General features: G+C 53.5%; 1 long non-coding RNA gene across 1 annotated transcript; it reads right to left on the minus strand.

Annotated features, from left to right (window-relative positions):
• Positions 1-14,107: 14,107 nt before the first annotated feature.
• On the minus strand, positions 14,108-16,165 carry LOC102970944. The gene is made up of 3 exons (XR_443693.3): positions 16,036-16,165; positions 14,852-14,940; positions 14,108-14,745 (listed from the first exon to the last, which is right to left on the minus strand). It is a non-coding gene; the product is annotated as an uncharacterized LOC102970944 (long non-coding RNA).
• Between the last annotated feature and the right edge of the window lie 225 nt (positions 16,166-16,390).

The raw sequence follows: 16,390 nt of genomic DNA on the forward strand, positions 1-16,390 counted from the left end.
CAAGTGGCCGTGGCCAAGGAGGTGAAAAAGGCACGCTGAGTGGGGGAGAGGCAGTTCAGGGGGGCTCTTCAGGCACAGGCATGAAGGAGCAGAACTAAAGTTGCCTAGAAAAACAAACAGGACACAGGTAACTTGCAGCCTTGCCCTCCATTTTTCCCGTCCCCACGTCCACACCTTCACTTCCCAGCCTTCGATTCCTTCCATGGGCAACCTAAGAGTTCACACCTCTAGATAACTGATGGGGGCAAAGATAGTCATGCCCCAACATACCTAAAACTGCCTTGAGGCCCCAGATCCCGGGACAGTTCCCAGCTGCTTGGCTCCCGCCACACAGAAGAATAAGGGGAAGGTGGCTGGAACTAACCTAGGGAGGACACAATTGCCGACATGGGCTCTTTGAAAAGAACAAAGGTGGTTTAAACCCAAGGGGTTGGCCCACCTTCAAGATCCCGAAGGTGACCGCTCATAGAGGGGCAAGGCACGCCAGCTTCCGCGAGAGTCGTTCCACAGCTCAACAAAGGGTCGGTGAAGAGCTGACAGCCGCATCTCTATGGAACCGTTAAGATTCCTCTAGCCCTGGCGATGGGGTCGAGGCCCTTCTCTGATGCCAGGAAAGACTCCCTATCCCTCAAAGCTTTGGAGATTTGGAGATCCCCGTGTCTTCATAAGCAGAGTTGCTGTGCCTTCTATCTAGGATTTGGTTTACCTGGGAAACTCCATGTCACAAACTCAGCATTTCTTCAATAAACTCCATATTCATGGACCATTATCTGGTGGCTACAAATAGCCCAGACTCCTGGTCTTTGTTCCTTAAGGTGGAAGATAGCGCCCACGCATATAAATCACCAAGTGCTAAGACCCTCTACCGAGATCATAGGGTTAATGTAGGCTCCAGTACATCCAAATGTTGGCTGGAAGGCGGGAGTCAGCAGGATTTCACCTGCATGGTCAATTTTTACCTAGAAGAGGGCTATGCCTGCATTAATTTGTGACTAATGGAATGTAAATACGAACTCACTAAGTGATGGATTGTAACATGAGGAGTGGTGAGTTATTCAAGAATCTGAGACACAAAGCTCATGAGAGGTCTATATTTCTTTTTTTTTAATTTTTAAAAAATTTGTTTAACGTTTATTTATGTTTGAGAGACAGAGTGTGAGCGGGGGAGGGGCAGAGAGAGAGGGAGACACAGAATCTGAAGCAGGCTCCAGGCTCCGAGCTGTCAGCACAGAGCCCGACGCGGGGCTCGAATGCACAAGCGGTGAGATCATGACCTGAGCGGAGGCTCAACCGACTGAGCCACCCAGGCACCCCGAGAGGTCTATATTTCTAAGCACCGACAACTCCTTCCTAACAGGATGACCAGAGAAGAGTTGATTCCTGCCACATTGAAAGTGTTCTTATGTCCACACCCGCTCCCCAGTGGATGATACGATTCCTTCTCATCCTTCAGAGGGGCAAAGATTCAACCTGACCCTCTCACATGGCTTCTGGGGCCAGCCCCCCCTGAGCCAGATCCCACTACTATTCTCACCCACACAGAGGGGAGGGCCGAGTGGCGACTCGGAGGCAAGAAAGAGCATGGTGTCTCTACAGGCTGGAGGAAGGCCAGGGTGAGCACCGCAGTAAGTGCTGGGCACGACAGCACAGGATAAGGTTGTAGAGTCAGTGACAACCCACCTGTGCAGAACTTAGGAGCCACAGGGAGAGGTCTGCTCTTTTTCCCAAAGTCCAGAGCAGGGAAGAGAGTTTGCAAATTGCTTATATTGGTTTAAGCAAAGATCTCTCCCGGATTCAAGCCACATTGCAGGTGAGTGTTTGCTGAGCCTGACTCTTCTGAGCTAAGCCCTTGGCCAAGAAGGGAAACTTCCAAGGATGGGACAGTGACATAAGCAGGCAAGCCACGTCGCAATAGGGCTTGTGCTACAGGAGGAGAAGGGAACACAGGCTGAGGGGTCCTCTGGACAGCTTCCGCCCTGCTGGTGGCTCTGAAGAGGCTCCCATCCGCCTCACCCCTCCTCTGGCCTGCCTCTTCACCACCCCTGCCACCTTTCCCCTTAAGCAGCCCCACCCTGCCCGGGAACGTGGAGTTCTCTGCTGTGGGACTCCGGGAAGGCCCCGGACTGCAAGGTTGTGCAGACAGGTGGCAGGTGTGACGGCAGGAGAGCGGGAGGGAGGTCGAAGATGGAAAGTGAGGGGGAGAAGGCGGACTGCTCCAGAGTTTCCCCCTTACATATTCTGGCCCTTACCTGCGACAAAAAGCAAAAGGAGCAAGTTTGGCAAATGAATGAAATCCAATCCTGCCTGTTGGATTTGGTCAGGCCCGTGATCCCACGTGACTTGTGCTTGCCCCCTCCCCCCAACCCCCTCCTTCAGCACCACCATCAGCAGCATCCAGGCAGAAAGCGCCTACTGTGTGCCAGGAGGCCACTCCGACTACGAGGATAGTAGATGGCTTCCAGGACTGGGGGTTCCCAGGACCTGGGTCTCTCATTGCTATAGCCAGGATGATCCCAGGTAAGCCACTTAGAACTCCCACTATCCCAGGAGGGGCTGACCCTCCAGTAGAATCCAGTCAACAAAATAAGGAGCAGCGCAGGCTTGTGGGTAGGGGTAGCAGGGAGGAGTAAAGAGATTCCCTCCTCCGAACTGGAAACACATCCTTGGCACTTGGCTCAGTTCTTGAAAGGCCCGGGTGCCTGTTTGCGCGGTGCCGCCCCCAGGCCGGGCTTAAGCCCTGAGGATGGGCGGGCGGGCAGGAGCTGGGACGGCTGTCTCTTGTTTGCTAAGGTTGCTTTCATTAGATCAAGCTGCGGGAGCTCGTCCACTGGCTCTGTAGGCGCGGGTCAGCTAAGGACAGGCCGATTAGCTTGCCCCTCTGGGCCTTTCTCTTCGTGACACCGCCTCTGGCCCAGAACAAAGGCCCCTCACTTTGCTCAGCCGCGGGTGTTGAACGCGAGCGTGCTGCCACCTGCTGGCCGCAGGAGCTGTTTTCAGGTGGTGAGGGGTGGGCGGGGCCTCGGGACCCATAGTGACGGGTGAGCCCCCCCGGAACCGCCCCAGCACAGGCCCCCAGAGCCCCCTGGGCCAGACCTCTAGTGGGGAGCAGGTGGGGACCCCCTCAAAGGCCCACCTGGAAGAGCACCAGAAGTTTCCAGGGCCTGCCCTTGATGCCACGTGTGTTCCTCAAATGCCCAGCTAGCAGGAGGACCCTTTTAGCTCTAATGCAATCCTCTGGGCCCCAGTGCTGGGCTGGAACCGACTGATGAGAGCCGATTATTACATATTCAGGGCTCTTACAAGCTGCAGTGACAGCTTCAGATCGGTCACGGTGGGAGCATTTTCACCACGGACATTTGGCAAATGTTACAAATTAGAGGTCTCTCCATCCCACCGCTCCCCGCGGAAAGCCCCTCTCTAACTCCAAATAACGGTAACCCGGGAAGGGGAAGGTAGCCTGCGAGCAGGGATTTTCTCAGACAAACCACGAAGGATGGAATCGATGTCACCGAGAAGAGATACATTCCTGGAAAAGGGAACTTGTGGGGAAGAAATTTTTTTAACCCCCCTAGAACAGCCGATACCCCAGGTCAAGGGCCCTGCATCAGAAACAGCTGGGTTCCAGCGACAGCTCTTGGGCTCGCTAAACTGTGTGACCACGAGCCTCACATCTCAATGCCCAGTTTCCCTGTCTGCAGGTGTGGTTAATAGTAACATCTGTCTCCAATGGAATCGTCAGGTGATGCATTTAAATCTTAGAGCGTTGCCCGGCACAGAGGAAGCGCTCCATCTATGTTAACTGTGACCGTTATTGATTAGAACCCCACAACCTCAGCAGGGAGGGAGCTGATCTTCCTATCTTCCTCCTAAGACCAGTTTCACCTTTAGGTGCCCTTCCCAGGGCTGGGAGGCGGGGATTGGCTCCTCTGTCCTCCCCAGCATCTACACTTTGACCTGAGCTTCCTTTGGGCTCCTCACGTGTGCCTGTCCCCTGCTATCAGTACAACGAACAAAGTATCCCCTAGAACACAGAGAGTCATACGGTGGCTCCCTGAATGCACAAGCGTTAAGGATGTCAGCGGTAGACACCCGCAGAAGCCAAAGGTGCTCTGGAGAGGAGTTCCTGGCCGGCTTAAGGTGTCCAGTAGGTGGATGATCCCCATACCCGAATATGGGGATTAAGAGGTACAAACTTCCAGTTACAAAATAAATAAGTCGGACGCACGCACAAAAGATATCCGCTATGTAAGTACAGAAAAGGCAGGACTCAAATCTGATTGTAACTACAAGACCTAAATCCTCTTAAAGTCGTATTGCCTTCTAACCAGCAGGAAAACTATTTCCCAAGCGTCTGACACTTCTGATTCCAAATTGACTAACCAGATGAAGCCATGTGATGCATGACTGACGGATTATTAGATCTAAGAGAGTTAGAGAGCGTCTTTGTTCAGAGTGGGGGTAGGAGGCATGCGTCTGGCTGAAAATTAGGGGCACTGTTGGTAAAACAGCGGAGGGAGAGCCCACAGTCACTGCCACTGCAGTCGCCTTCCTGAAGCTGTTCGCTTCTTGACCTCCGGGCACTTCGGGCTGACCCTCCACGCCCCCGGGATGATCTGTCACGTGAGTCCAGGCTGGGCAGGTGGCTGGATTTCCCCTGCAGCATTCTCTCTGCCTCAGTGTGACTTTGACCCCCACATCCCATCAGGCACAGAGTCCCACTCCTTGCCTCTACGGCACCTTTCCACAGTCTCCCTCCTTTCCAACCCTGGTCTCCTCACTGCAGCTCAGACGGCTACACCCACCGATCCGGGCTATCAAAATAATCCCCTCGTTGTTCCTTCTGCCCCCATCTGGCTCCCCTTTCAGTCCATTCCGCTGGCAGATTCCTCTCCCGGGTACAAGTCTCACCAAGACACATCCCTGCTCAAGAATGCCCATGATGTCCTATGTCCCGTCCCAAAGTCCAAATTCCTTGGAGTTCTGCAGACTTTCTATGAATCGGCCTTTGCCTGGGTGTCTAAGCTCATCTCCCTCGTATGCTTGAAGCTCCAGCAAGACAGGGCTGTGTGCTACTCCTGAGTAGGACTTGTGCTCCTCGGCCACTGTGTTTACTCGCACACTTGCATCTGTTGGCATGCTCTTCTGGCCTCAGGCGGTCCCCGTCCTGCCCCTCTGGTAGATCTCAGGTCAGAGTCTTCCTCCTCCAGGAAGCCTGACCCCAGCTGGGACTGCTCTTATCACCCCCCACCCCCACCACTCCTCAAGTGTTGTCACAGTGCTGTGTGCTTCCGTTGGGCTTGGACACAAGCACCTGCTAGGATGTCACCTTCCGCGGGGTTGGGGCCGTGCTTGATTTGCTCATCTTGGTTCCCCCGACAGCGACTAGCATTAGCACCTGCTATGGCAGCGACACTGATGTTTGTAGACTGACTTGCAGAGTTGAGCTAGTGTCCCACGGGAGCCAGGTGTGAATTTGAACAGCTCACGGGATGATCTGTGAGCCTTCAGCAAGTCAGAAAGCCGAGTAACCGTTGACCCCCACCCTGGGAGCAAACATTTGGGCTCCGCTGTAATATACAAATGTAGGTCCAGAGCTTCCATGAAGGAGGAGCCCCTTCTGCCCTATTGGGCTTGTGTTTGTGGGGTGATACACGGGACTGGTAAGGATAGAGGCCAGGCCCCTTTCCTTTCTTTGTTAAAGCTCAAAGTGTGAGTAGCCATGAAAACCAAAGCCTTTGGGTGGGTGGGGGGAGGGTGTTTAAAGGAAACTTTAAATTATCTAGACAAACCATCCATCGTTCGGCTGAGGAACCTCAGTCCCAGACAAGCAAGGGGAGGGGGGGACGGTCTGCCCAAGGTCACATGGCCAGAGTGGAGGGTGGCACGGAGACTGTCCTGACTCCCAGCCTGCTGTTTTCCTGCCCCGCCCTGCGAGCGGCGCGGGTTAAACACACCATCCCTCCTAAGCTCACATCGCGTTTGGGGAAACACGAGGGTCATGGAGGTTACACGTAGATTTGTGTGTTTGCTTTAAGCTTGCCATCTTGAAATGACTTTATGTTTATACAGCCAAACAGGGAAAGACCTGCATTCAATTTTCAAAGTTTAAATTCTAGACGTCATCCCAGCAGTTATTTCGATTGTCCCCGTCTCTGTTCGTTGTCACCTTTTTCCCTTGGGGAAGTATCAACATGCCTCTTCTGATCTTGTGCTGGGGCTGAGATGTCTCACTGGGATCACCCACTCTCCCTCCAGTGTGGAACCGGCCAGGTTTTATTGCAATAGATAAGACTTCAGACCTCGGGCTACTGAAAGGCCCTTTGTTTGTGGATTACAAGGGGGTCACTCAGTTTATCTCCTTCATTATGCGACCCTGCCTTTTTTTTTTTTTTTTTTTTTTTTTTTTGAGTGGCAAGGTTAAGGTCCCGGGGCAAAATGTTGATGGAAAGGAACATTAAGCACCAAGTTGTACTGTGTTTGTGTTCATTCCCACCCATTTAACCTCCCTGAGCTGGTGAAGGTTACAACGACAGTCCAATTCTCTAGTGACTCACTCCAGGAAAAGGACATGTGACAAGAACCTGGCTCTCATGGGACTGCTTGCCAGCGGTGCCATGACAGAGATGGCATTGTTCGGGGAAGATTCAGGAAGTCAAACATCCGGAGACAAGCATGCATGGTCAACTCACCCCACAGGCTGCAAGAGAACATTTTTTCCCCACTGATCAATCTGTGTATTTACCCCTGCAAGGGCAGTCGGAGGACTTCTGGAATATTTACTCCCCTTCAGTCTCAAATTCGGCCTTCTCTACAGGCCAGGAGGGGAAGGGACCAGCATTCCTGAGACCCGCTAAGTACTGGGTGCTTTGCCCACTGTCGGTGTCAGTTCCGGTCTCCCGACTTGGAGATAAACATTATTCCCTTTCCCAATTTACAGAAGAGGAAACTTAGGCACGTGGAATTTAAGGAGTTTGGCCAGGCCCAGCCAGCTATCACCCAGGTCTCAAACCTGAAGTGTACGTCCAACGTCAGCAAATGTCCCCCTTCCCACACTGGCGCCCCTCCCTCTGAGACCAGCGCCATCTGGTGGCAGCTAGTGGCAGGATGCTTCTGCAAGCTTGGTCTCTCCCCAGCCTCCCTAACACATCCTGTGTTCTCACTTCGTCCTCTCCATCTAGACACCCTTCAACGCCTTCGCAATAGCCATTTTCCTGTGAAGACTTCCTAAGCAGGCAATCCCAGGAGATCCCTTTTTCTCTCGCGTGACTCTGTCTGTGCCCTTGCTTAGCCCTCACAGAATATGGCTCAGCCCACACAGACTCGCAGGTGCACATGTAAACTTCCAGCGGTACAGTAACTCGAGGGCACGGACGACGACGTCTCGAGCCCCAAGAATGCTTCACATAACAAATAATACCAAGCACTAGCTGGTGAACACGTACTGAATGATTAGCTGATGGATTTTCAGGGAACGGCTCTGTGAGTCTCTGATTCTTTTTAGTAGAGAAGCGTGGAAAACTCAGACGGGTGGTTGCTCTCTCTCCCTGGTCAAGGCTCGCCATTGCACTTCACTCTGTAATGCTCCCCCCATCTTTCTGTGGGTTTCAAGGGAGACAACCATTGCCCTGCACTAAATTCATGCCTTCAGCCACCTCTCTGTCAGTGCTGGCAGGGGAGAGAGAGAACACCCTGCTTGCTGTGCCCAGGAGGCCTTCTGGCAGACTTAACTGTTCCCTTAATCTTTTCCCAAGTCTGGGTCCTCACTCCCAGCACCTCGCCAGGGCTTTAGTGATGATGGCCTAACCCTGTTGGCCACCCGCAACACCTCGAATCTCCTGGAGGGACACATCTGCCCAGATCTCACTCTTTTCCCTTAACTTACTGCCTTTCCTCTCTGAGTGGTCTGTTTCCAGTTCTTTGAGAAGAACGAAGATGTCAGGGCACCCACATTGGCATGGCCTGTTTGCTCTCGACTTCATCCATCCTCCCGCCCTGCAGCCTCTCGGTCATTTGGGGGTCTCCCCAACGCGGCCCCTCTAGGCAGCTTGCTTTCCTCCCCAAGGCTGCCTCCCGCCACGCCCAGGGTGTGGAGAAAGCTCTGCAGGTGCCTCCAGAGCCACCTTCCCCCAGGCCTGGGTGTGCTTGTCTGCAGGTAGATGCCAGCCTGCACCCCATGGGTCTGAGCATGGCCTGCTCGTCTCCCCAGGCAGCTGGGAGGGCCCCAAGCCACCATCACTTCTTACCTTGATTCCAGATGCCTGGCCCTGTGACTGCCACATAGTAATCGATGTTAATTGAAGGCAGAGCCGAATGGCAGATGAGCACATGGTCTTGATTCCGCTCTATGAAAACACTCAGCACATCCAATCAACCTGACATTTGCAGGTGAGTCACTGAGAGCCAGCCTCTGCACTAGACAGAACTTGAGAACAAGGACTAGAGGAAGCATTGCATCTGGAGGTCATGAAGTCTGTCCACCTCCACTACGAGATGAGGACCAGGACAGGCAAGGGGCTTGCCCTCGGCCATGCAGGGCTGTAAAGAGCAGACTCAGGCTGGCCTGACTGCCTGACAAAGGCACTGTATCGGTCACGCCTTCAGAACAATATGATGCTTCTCTCCTGAGATACCTGGTAACTCAGACTTACTCTTCCCCCAGTTGTTTCTAATTAGTAAGGCTTGGGCTTGGGTTACTAACTCCTAAGGAGCGTGGATGAGTCCTCCTTGAGAGAATTCACGCACACACGCCTGCACACGCAGGAGAGCTGGGATCCTGTGAGGTGCCGCCGTGCAGCAACATCTGGACTATGTGCAAGATAGAGAGGACACATCGAAGGCATCCCCTTTCCAGCTATGAACCCAGCATTGCGCATGCCCGGCCCTGCGATGGCCCTCAGCCTGCCGGCTGACGGAGGCTGTCCTGGATGTGCTTGCCGGCATCATTCTTGTCGAACGTACTAGATGGCTACTGTTGTGTTCAGCAAACAGCCGGTGCCTCATGCCAAATGTAGTCCTTGCTCGTCCCTGTTCCATTTATCTTCCAGTCTGTACCTTTTCTTTATTAGCAGGGGCGCTTGCTGGGCAACGAGATCTCTGTCACGTAGCAGTTTCGTGTGTGCCTTCTATTCGCAACCCACCTGGAGTCAGAGTCACGTCTCTGAGACAGAACAATTGGTTGCTATGGAAATGACTGTACCACCCCAGGCAGCAGGCCTGAACTCCAGACGGGCAGGGGTGGTGGGGGCGAGAGGAGGTGTTGCAATATCCTGAGTCTGACTTTTTAGAGTACGGACTGGTTTCTCTGGGCCAGCTTGGTCCCTCTGCTCCTCTTCCTCAAAACTGTGTGTGTGTGTGTGTGTGTGTGTGTGTGTGTGTGTGTGTGTGTGAGAGAGAGAGAGAGAGAGAGAGAGAGAGAGAGAGAGAGAGAGAGGCAGGGAGGGAGAGAGAGACTTCACTTATCCACACCCCTGCCCACCACCACTAATGGCCCCACCCAAATATGGAGACCTTCCCCTACTTTCTCTCAGCTGCCTCCACCTCCGGTGTAGAGCTTGCTTCCTGGGTTAACCACACCCAACCCCAATCCTTTCTCCAGTCAAACCCACCCCCACCCCATGCTTCGTGAGTTTGCTCTTAATTCATTTGAGTGGGATCACTTGCTTTGTTTCTCTCCTTGTGATGTTTGTTTCCCCCTTAATCAGGCTCGTTTACTGCATCTTCCTGACAGTATCCCAGGCCCCAGGAGAGCACAGCTGGGCCAGCTCGTTGTCCCTCATGCACATCCTGGGCTGGGCTCCCCTGACCACAGGTCTCTGGTGGACGCTGCTCCCCGACGCTGAGAGACGCCTGACTCAGCCCCCAGCCTGTCCAGCTAAACTTAGTCTCACTTCTTGAGATCAGTAAGTCTGGGGCGATAGGCAAATTGGACAGCTCTGGATATCGTTTTGAACCTGCACCAATGTACTAAAAGGAAAAAGACTCTAAAGCTCCAGTTGTATAAAATAACTCTCCGATGATAAGAGAAAAATGAGAAGAGAGTGCTTTGTTATTTAGAAGTGTTTAATTGTTGTAGTTATTAAACCGTGTGTATGTTTCAAAGTGGTTTTTATTTTTGTTTTGTTTTGTTTCTGTGTTTTCTTAGCCCCCCCTTGCCTGTCAGCTGGGACAAATCTAGGGAAATATGTACCTCCAGGGAGGGCCCATGACCCCCGTAGGCTAACATCGCCTCCGTATTTTCACGTGAAGGGCTGTGCATGACTGCCCAACCTAATGGCAGCTACTTGTGGCTGGGAGAAACTAGATCTCTTCCAGAGTGCTTTTGAGGCCAAGGTTAAGCCTACCAACACAAGGTGTGGGTTGGGGGCCTTCCCTGTATCCGGAACCTGGGGGTGCAGCGCTAGGGGACACCCTTCTCACTGTGTGTGGTTGTAGGCAAACAGAGCTGAGCGGGACCCCATGGAGAAGGAAGCAATGTTGGGTTTTGGTGGCCTAGCCACCGTTCCCTGGGATCTGTCCTCCAGTCCCCTGAGGTGAGACGACATTGAGAGAGGCATCCCACTCGGGGAGGAAAGGGGCTGAAGTCAAGGCGTCTCCAGGGCGGAATAGAGCTCAACAGCACCCCCCCCCCCCACAAGTGAGCCCAGGGCTCCGTTCACTCGTGAAAGGGGTGCAGTGCCTGGAGAGCATGACAAAATAGAGAGCGGTTCTGGCATGGGGACAGCGGTGAGCTCACATGCCCAGTGACAGGAAAAGACCTGCATGAGGGAGGGGCTTGCCTTTTCCCATCCTGATGCCCGAGGGTGTCCTCACCAGGCCAAAGCCCAAGACGAACACCAAGCCTGGAGCCCCCCAGGCAGGAGGGCCAGGGAAGAGTCAGCTCTGGTCCACTGTAGCTGGGAGAAGGAACTCTGGCGGGGACAGGCTTTGAAGAAGCTGCTTTGCCCCAGCCTCGCCCCTCCAGGGGCAAGTTGGGAAGACAGCCTCGACTGTCCCCGTCCTGCCCTCATCCTGCCCAGAGCGGGTGTGGCGAGGCAGAGGGAAGTCCCCTCCCGGGGTCTCACCTCTTCTGCTTCTGATTGAACTCCGTAGCCCCACCTCAAGGAGCGGCCTCTGTGCCCCCCAAAATAAGGGTTTGGAAAGTGAATGTCAAGGTTCTTTGTAGCTCTGCCCTGACTGTAGACGAGAAAGGGCCCCAGTGGCCTCTCCTGTGAGACAAAAGACCCTCCCCACCGTCCCCAATGCTCCCACTTACCCAAGCAATTACCCAAGGAGTCGAGGCCCCCCCTCAAAACAGACACGCTGCTCAGAGGAGAGGCCGGAACTCGAACTCAGGCTGGGCGGCCGCACACTGGGGCCGTTGGGGGCCTTCAGGGCACATCAGAGAGCAAAGCAGGCAGGCCGCAGAGGGATAAGGACAAAGCCATGGAGCCCGGGAGAGGGAGGCACTGGGCCAGCGGCCGCCCCTGGATCAGGGCTGGCTGGAGTTGGAGGTAACTGCATTATGGGAAAGACTGAAAGGTTAATATGAAACCAGCCGATGCTGAAAGAGAACAATTAAGAAGGTTAAGGGCCTTAATATTAGATTAATGGCTGCTGGAGGATAAAGTTCACAGCTTCCAGGAAAGAAGTCTGACTCAGAGAAATCTTTTTAGTTGGCGGCTCTCAGTCTGGTTTTGTTGATATGTGTTTTGCTGTTGTTGTTGTTTTTCTTTCTTCCCGGCAACTGTGAGAAAATTACCATTCACTCACAGAGGATACACTCTCTCCTCCCCTCCCCCTTTCTTCTCTCTCTCTCTCTCTCTCTCTCTCTCTTTCTGTTTGGAAATGTCCAATTTTCTTCAAGTTCTGGCATGGACTTTCAGGTCCCACCTGTTCAGCCAGCCTCGCCTCCTAGTTGTTTCTCTCTGGTGAGGGCTCCCCCTCTGTGAGATCTGTGGGGCTCTGTGAGAATATCTCCCTCCATGTTGGTGGTGTCCTTAGGACATTTCAGGGTGCTAAGTGGTTTCACAGACCACTAGCTCAGCCCAGAGAGGTTCTGAGAGACTAAGGAGGAGAGACTGAGGGATCTACGAGAAAACCCTCTGGAAGCCTGTGTGGTCTAAAGCTTCCCAGGTGCCCTCATGGCCGACCCGGTTTGGGTACCACGGGCCCAGGGCATATGGAAGCAAGTCAGGGCCAGGGGGTCACAGACCCCTTTTGTCATTGGTATGACCTCCTAGCTCCTGGGCCAGCCGGTGGGTTCCTTGGGGCAAATGCTTTGTTTTACTCCTCCTTACAATTCCTACGCAGGGCTGGCCAACGTTCTGCACCTGGGAGTTGAGTTAATTTTCAAAATCCCTCCCCTTTCTGGACCCTGAAAAACCCGTCCAGTTTCCAAGTCGGCATTTTCAGAGGCCTGGAAAATGGAAGCCAGGCTGCCTCTCGGAATCAATCAGGTCTGGGCCTCAAACAGCCTGGCCCGCAGGGCCACGGGAGCCCAGGAGCCTGGAGCCAGAGGTGCCCTTAGAGACCTTCCCTTCCAGCGGTTTTCAAACTGTGCAGCCAGGCATCTTGGGGTTCCAGAGTGGACTCTCCGAGAGGCCACTGAGAAGAAGCAGCAGGAACCCCAGGGGAGAGGCTCCAGGCCTCCCCCAGGGCAGCTCCCTCCACTGTTACAGCCTTGTATTACTATCGAAGGGGAGAGGAACATGTTGCCCCAAGACTCAACACCGTGGCATATTGTTTTAATTCAAGGCACCTAAGAAACAGCTGAGGCCACAAGGCCTCCCTGACTCTTTTTGTCCTGAAACCAGGAGATAAAATCTCCCATGTGAAAGGCACCCAAAGGCAGGAAGACGTCACTGGTGACAGGGAACTGGGAGCTGAGAAGGCCGTGGAAACAAACTCGCTGCCCGTGGCCCTGACCCTGTGTCTTGCCAGTTCTTCAAACTGTATCGTTTCTTTGCCTAAAGCCTCCTGATCCGGTCACCGCTTTGGGTCCGCGTTCTCTTGTGCGGGCTTTTCTCCTGTTGATTGGCCTTCATGAGTGGGATTTCCAGCCCCAGCCAGGGGCTCCGGGGGGGGGGTCAAGGAAGACTCTCTCCCCTGCATTACCGCAGTAACCTAACTGGTATCCCAGCTCCTACCCATGCCAACCCCCAGGCCCCGCCTGCTTTCCATCCAGCGTCCAGAGTGATTATCTCAAAGCATAAGGCCGGTCGGTTGCTCTGCTGATCGAGAGCCTACGTTGGATTTCTGTCTCATTCAGTAGTAATCTGAAGCCCTCACCACGATCGACAAGTCCCCACGTGTCTTCTGCCAGCTGTCCCTGCCTCCTCTCCTTCCATACCCTCTTTGCTCACCTGCTGCAGCCATGCTGGCCTCCCTCACACCCCTGAACACACCAGGCAGGTTCCTGCCACACTTCCATTCCTTCTGCCTGACACGCTCTTCCTCTGATACCCACCATGTCGCTTCCTCGTTTTCTGGCCCCATATCAATAAAGGTGGCCCTTCCCCTGCTCTACTCACCGTCTCTTCTACTAGAATAGACAGTCCGAGAGGCCAAGGACTTTTCTTTGTTCATGCAGCATCCCCAGCACCAAGAACAGCTCCCGGCACATACTAGGTGCTCAATAAAGTAATTGTTTCCTGAATTAATCTGGTTTTCAGTCTAAAATCATTCTGTACATTTTTTTTTTAATTTTCAAGAGAGAGAGAGAGACAGCACAAGTGGGGGAGGGGCAGAGAGAGCGAGAGAGAGAGAGAGAGAGAGAGAGAGAGAGACTAAGCATGAGCAGGAGAGGGGCAGAAAGAGAGGGAGACACAGAACCCGAAGCAGGCTCCAGGCTCCAAGCTGTCAGCCCAGAGCCCGATGCGGGGCTCAAACTCACGATCTGTGAGAGCGTGACCTGAGCTGAAGTCGGATGCTCAACCGACTGAACCACCCAGGCGCCCCTTGTACATTTCCTTTTTACTCATGTCTCTGTTTGCCAAATTTTCTGCAATGACTATGATATTTAGTCAGGAAAAGCAATACAAAAAAGACAAAAGTCTTCTTTCCAGCACCATTCCTTGGGAGACCCAGAGCTGCCATAAAAGGACCCGAGAAGATGAAGGGAGACCCTGTCCCGAGCCCCGGGGCTGAGCGGGACCATAACGATACTGGGAGAGCCACCATTTTCCTGATGGTAGATGAGAGGGTTCAGTGGGGCCGAGCAGCCCCTATTTTCCTAACAGCATCTTGTCTCGGGGGCAGTGGGAGGAATGGGGGGCAGGGGAGAGGAACAGAAACAGACCAATAAGCACTGTGACACATCCCCCGCTTTCCCCCGCCCAATGCCCCAACACGGCTGCTCCCAAGAGTCCAGGCTTCCCAGCGTTCTCCGTAGAAGGCATCGCTTTCATGGCCGCAACATGCATCCCCCAGCCCAGCGTTCTCTCTCTTGTCTTTGTGGACTGTTTCTCTGGGCCCGGAGGCTGCTGCCTCTGCTCATTTGTGTGACTGAACCCAGAACAAGGAAGAAGCATGTTGGTTCTAAGCCAGTCTCTGGCCTGACAGCACCCCTTCTCTGGCCTCTGTGTCAAATCCCCTGGCTCCCCCGGTGGGCTGACAACCTGGGCTCCCCCATGACTCAGGGCCCACGTTCAGAACAACCTTGTGCGCTGCAAACAATTCAGGAAGTGAAAGCACTTGATTTGCACTTGATTCCTTTTCAGATGAAATCCTTTCTGATCCTCTTTCAAATGGGCCATCCAAAATAGGCACCTGAAAAGAGAACCGGGAAGCCATGCGTCCCCTCTGTCCTGCACCTTGTGAGACTGAGATGGTCCCAGGGGCCACCCGGTTTCCTGCCTGTTGTGTTATGACTTACCAGCCAGGCCACCCCACACTCAGGGACGAGCTGCTGTCTCCTGGGCTAAGCCGTGCCCGAGATGTTCAAGAGCAGGATGCATCCAACTTCTGTAAAGAGCCAGATGGCAAATGCTGTGGTCTTTGGGAGCCACCAACAGTCTGGCCTTTGTCACCTATCTTTCTTTGTTGGTGCATTAAGACCCTTTAGAAATACAAAAACCATTCTTAGCTCACAGGCCATACAAAGCCAGGCTGTACGGGTGGGCAAAGTACAGCCCGCGGGCCAGATCCAGCCCACTGCCCGTTTTTGTAAAATGAAGTTTTGTTGAAACTTGGCCCCACTAGTTTCTCTCCGTATCGTCTGGGGCTGCGACAGCAGAATTGAGTTGCCGTAACAGAGACGATAAAACCAACAAAGCCTGAAATATTTACAACGTGGCACTTTGCAGGAAACGTTAGCGGCATCTCACCCTACAGCAACCATGTAAATGAGTCACACGTATTTCAGTTTTTAAAATGTTTCACATGCACTGCTATTTAATACCTGAAACGGTTTTTCCAGATCAATGTTAGGCCCATTTTACAGATAAGGAAACAGGCCCTATGGCTAATAAATGGCAGAACCGGAAGCTAAACCCAGATCTCTGACCTCTCAGCTAGGGAGTTTTGACCAGATAAAACTGCCCCCAACAGCGCAATCCCTGAAACCCGGAATATAGTTCTTCTTTTTTTTTAAAGTTTATTTATTTATCTTGAGAGAGAGAGAGAGAGAGAGAGAGAGAGAGAGCGTGAGTAGGGGAGGGGCAGAGAGAGAGGGAGAGAGGATCTCCAGCAGGTTCCCTGCTGTTAGCACAGAGCCTGACACGGGGCTCAAACCCATGAACCATGAGATCAATACCTGAGCTGAAATGAAGAGTCGGACCCCTGACTAAGCCACCCAGGTGCCCCCAGGAATATACTTCTTATTCAACAATATCAGGGAAGGGGGCAGCAGGTTCCTCAGTGCCAGCGTCTGAGAGAGGCTGGGCCTGACGGCAACAGAGCCGACCTACACAGAAACTCTTAAGATCATCACGAGATCCTAGTGTGCAGAGAACGTCTCCAAGGACTTTTCCTCGCACAGGAAAGACTACTGAGACAGGCTGCCTGGCTGGCAGGAGAGCTGTCCCTTAAAATCCAAGTTTGGCTTCTGTAAACACTTACCAGGCAGTCACATCACCGTGAAGGGCACGGCAATCCTTCCACAGAGTCTGGGCCTGACCTTGCTTCCCCAGCAGTAACCCCGCCCCAGCTAGACTTGGAGGTGGTGATGCCATCAGTGGTGCGAGAGAGACCCCCAGTGGACATCGGCGGTATTGCAGCCTCCTAGAGCAACTCCAGAAACACCCTCCGGTTCCCCAGGAGCTCGCTTCTTGGGCTGGGAGGGTAAACCGCTGGGACCGTCATTGAGCAACTGCCCCAGTACGTGCAGGTCAATGAGAGCTGTCCTCCTCAAAATCCTCCCCGAGGGAGGCTGGTGCACGCATGTTTAACGATGCTGCCGTGTCCCCTAACGGGT

Source organism: Panthera tigris, chromosome C1 (genome assembly GCF_018350195.1).
Source record: "Panthera tigris isolate Pti1 chromosome C1, P.tigris_Pti1_mat1.1, whole genome shotgun sequence".
Classification (NCBI taxonomy): Eukaryota; Metazoa; Chordata; class Mammalia; order Carnivora; family Felidae; genus Panthera; species Panthera tigris.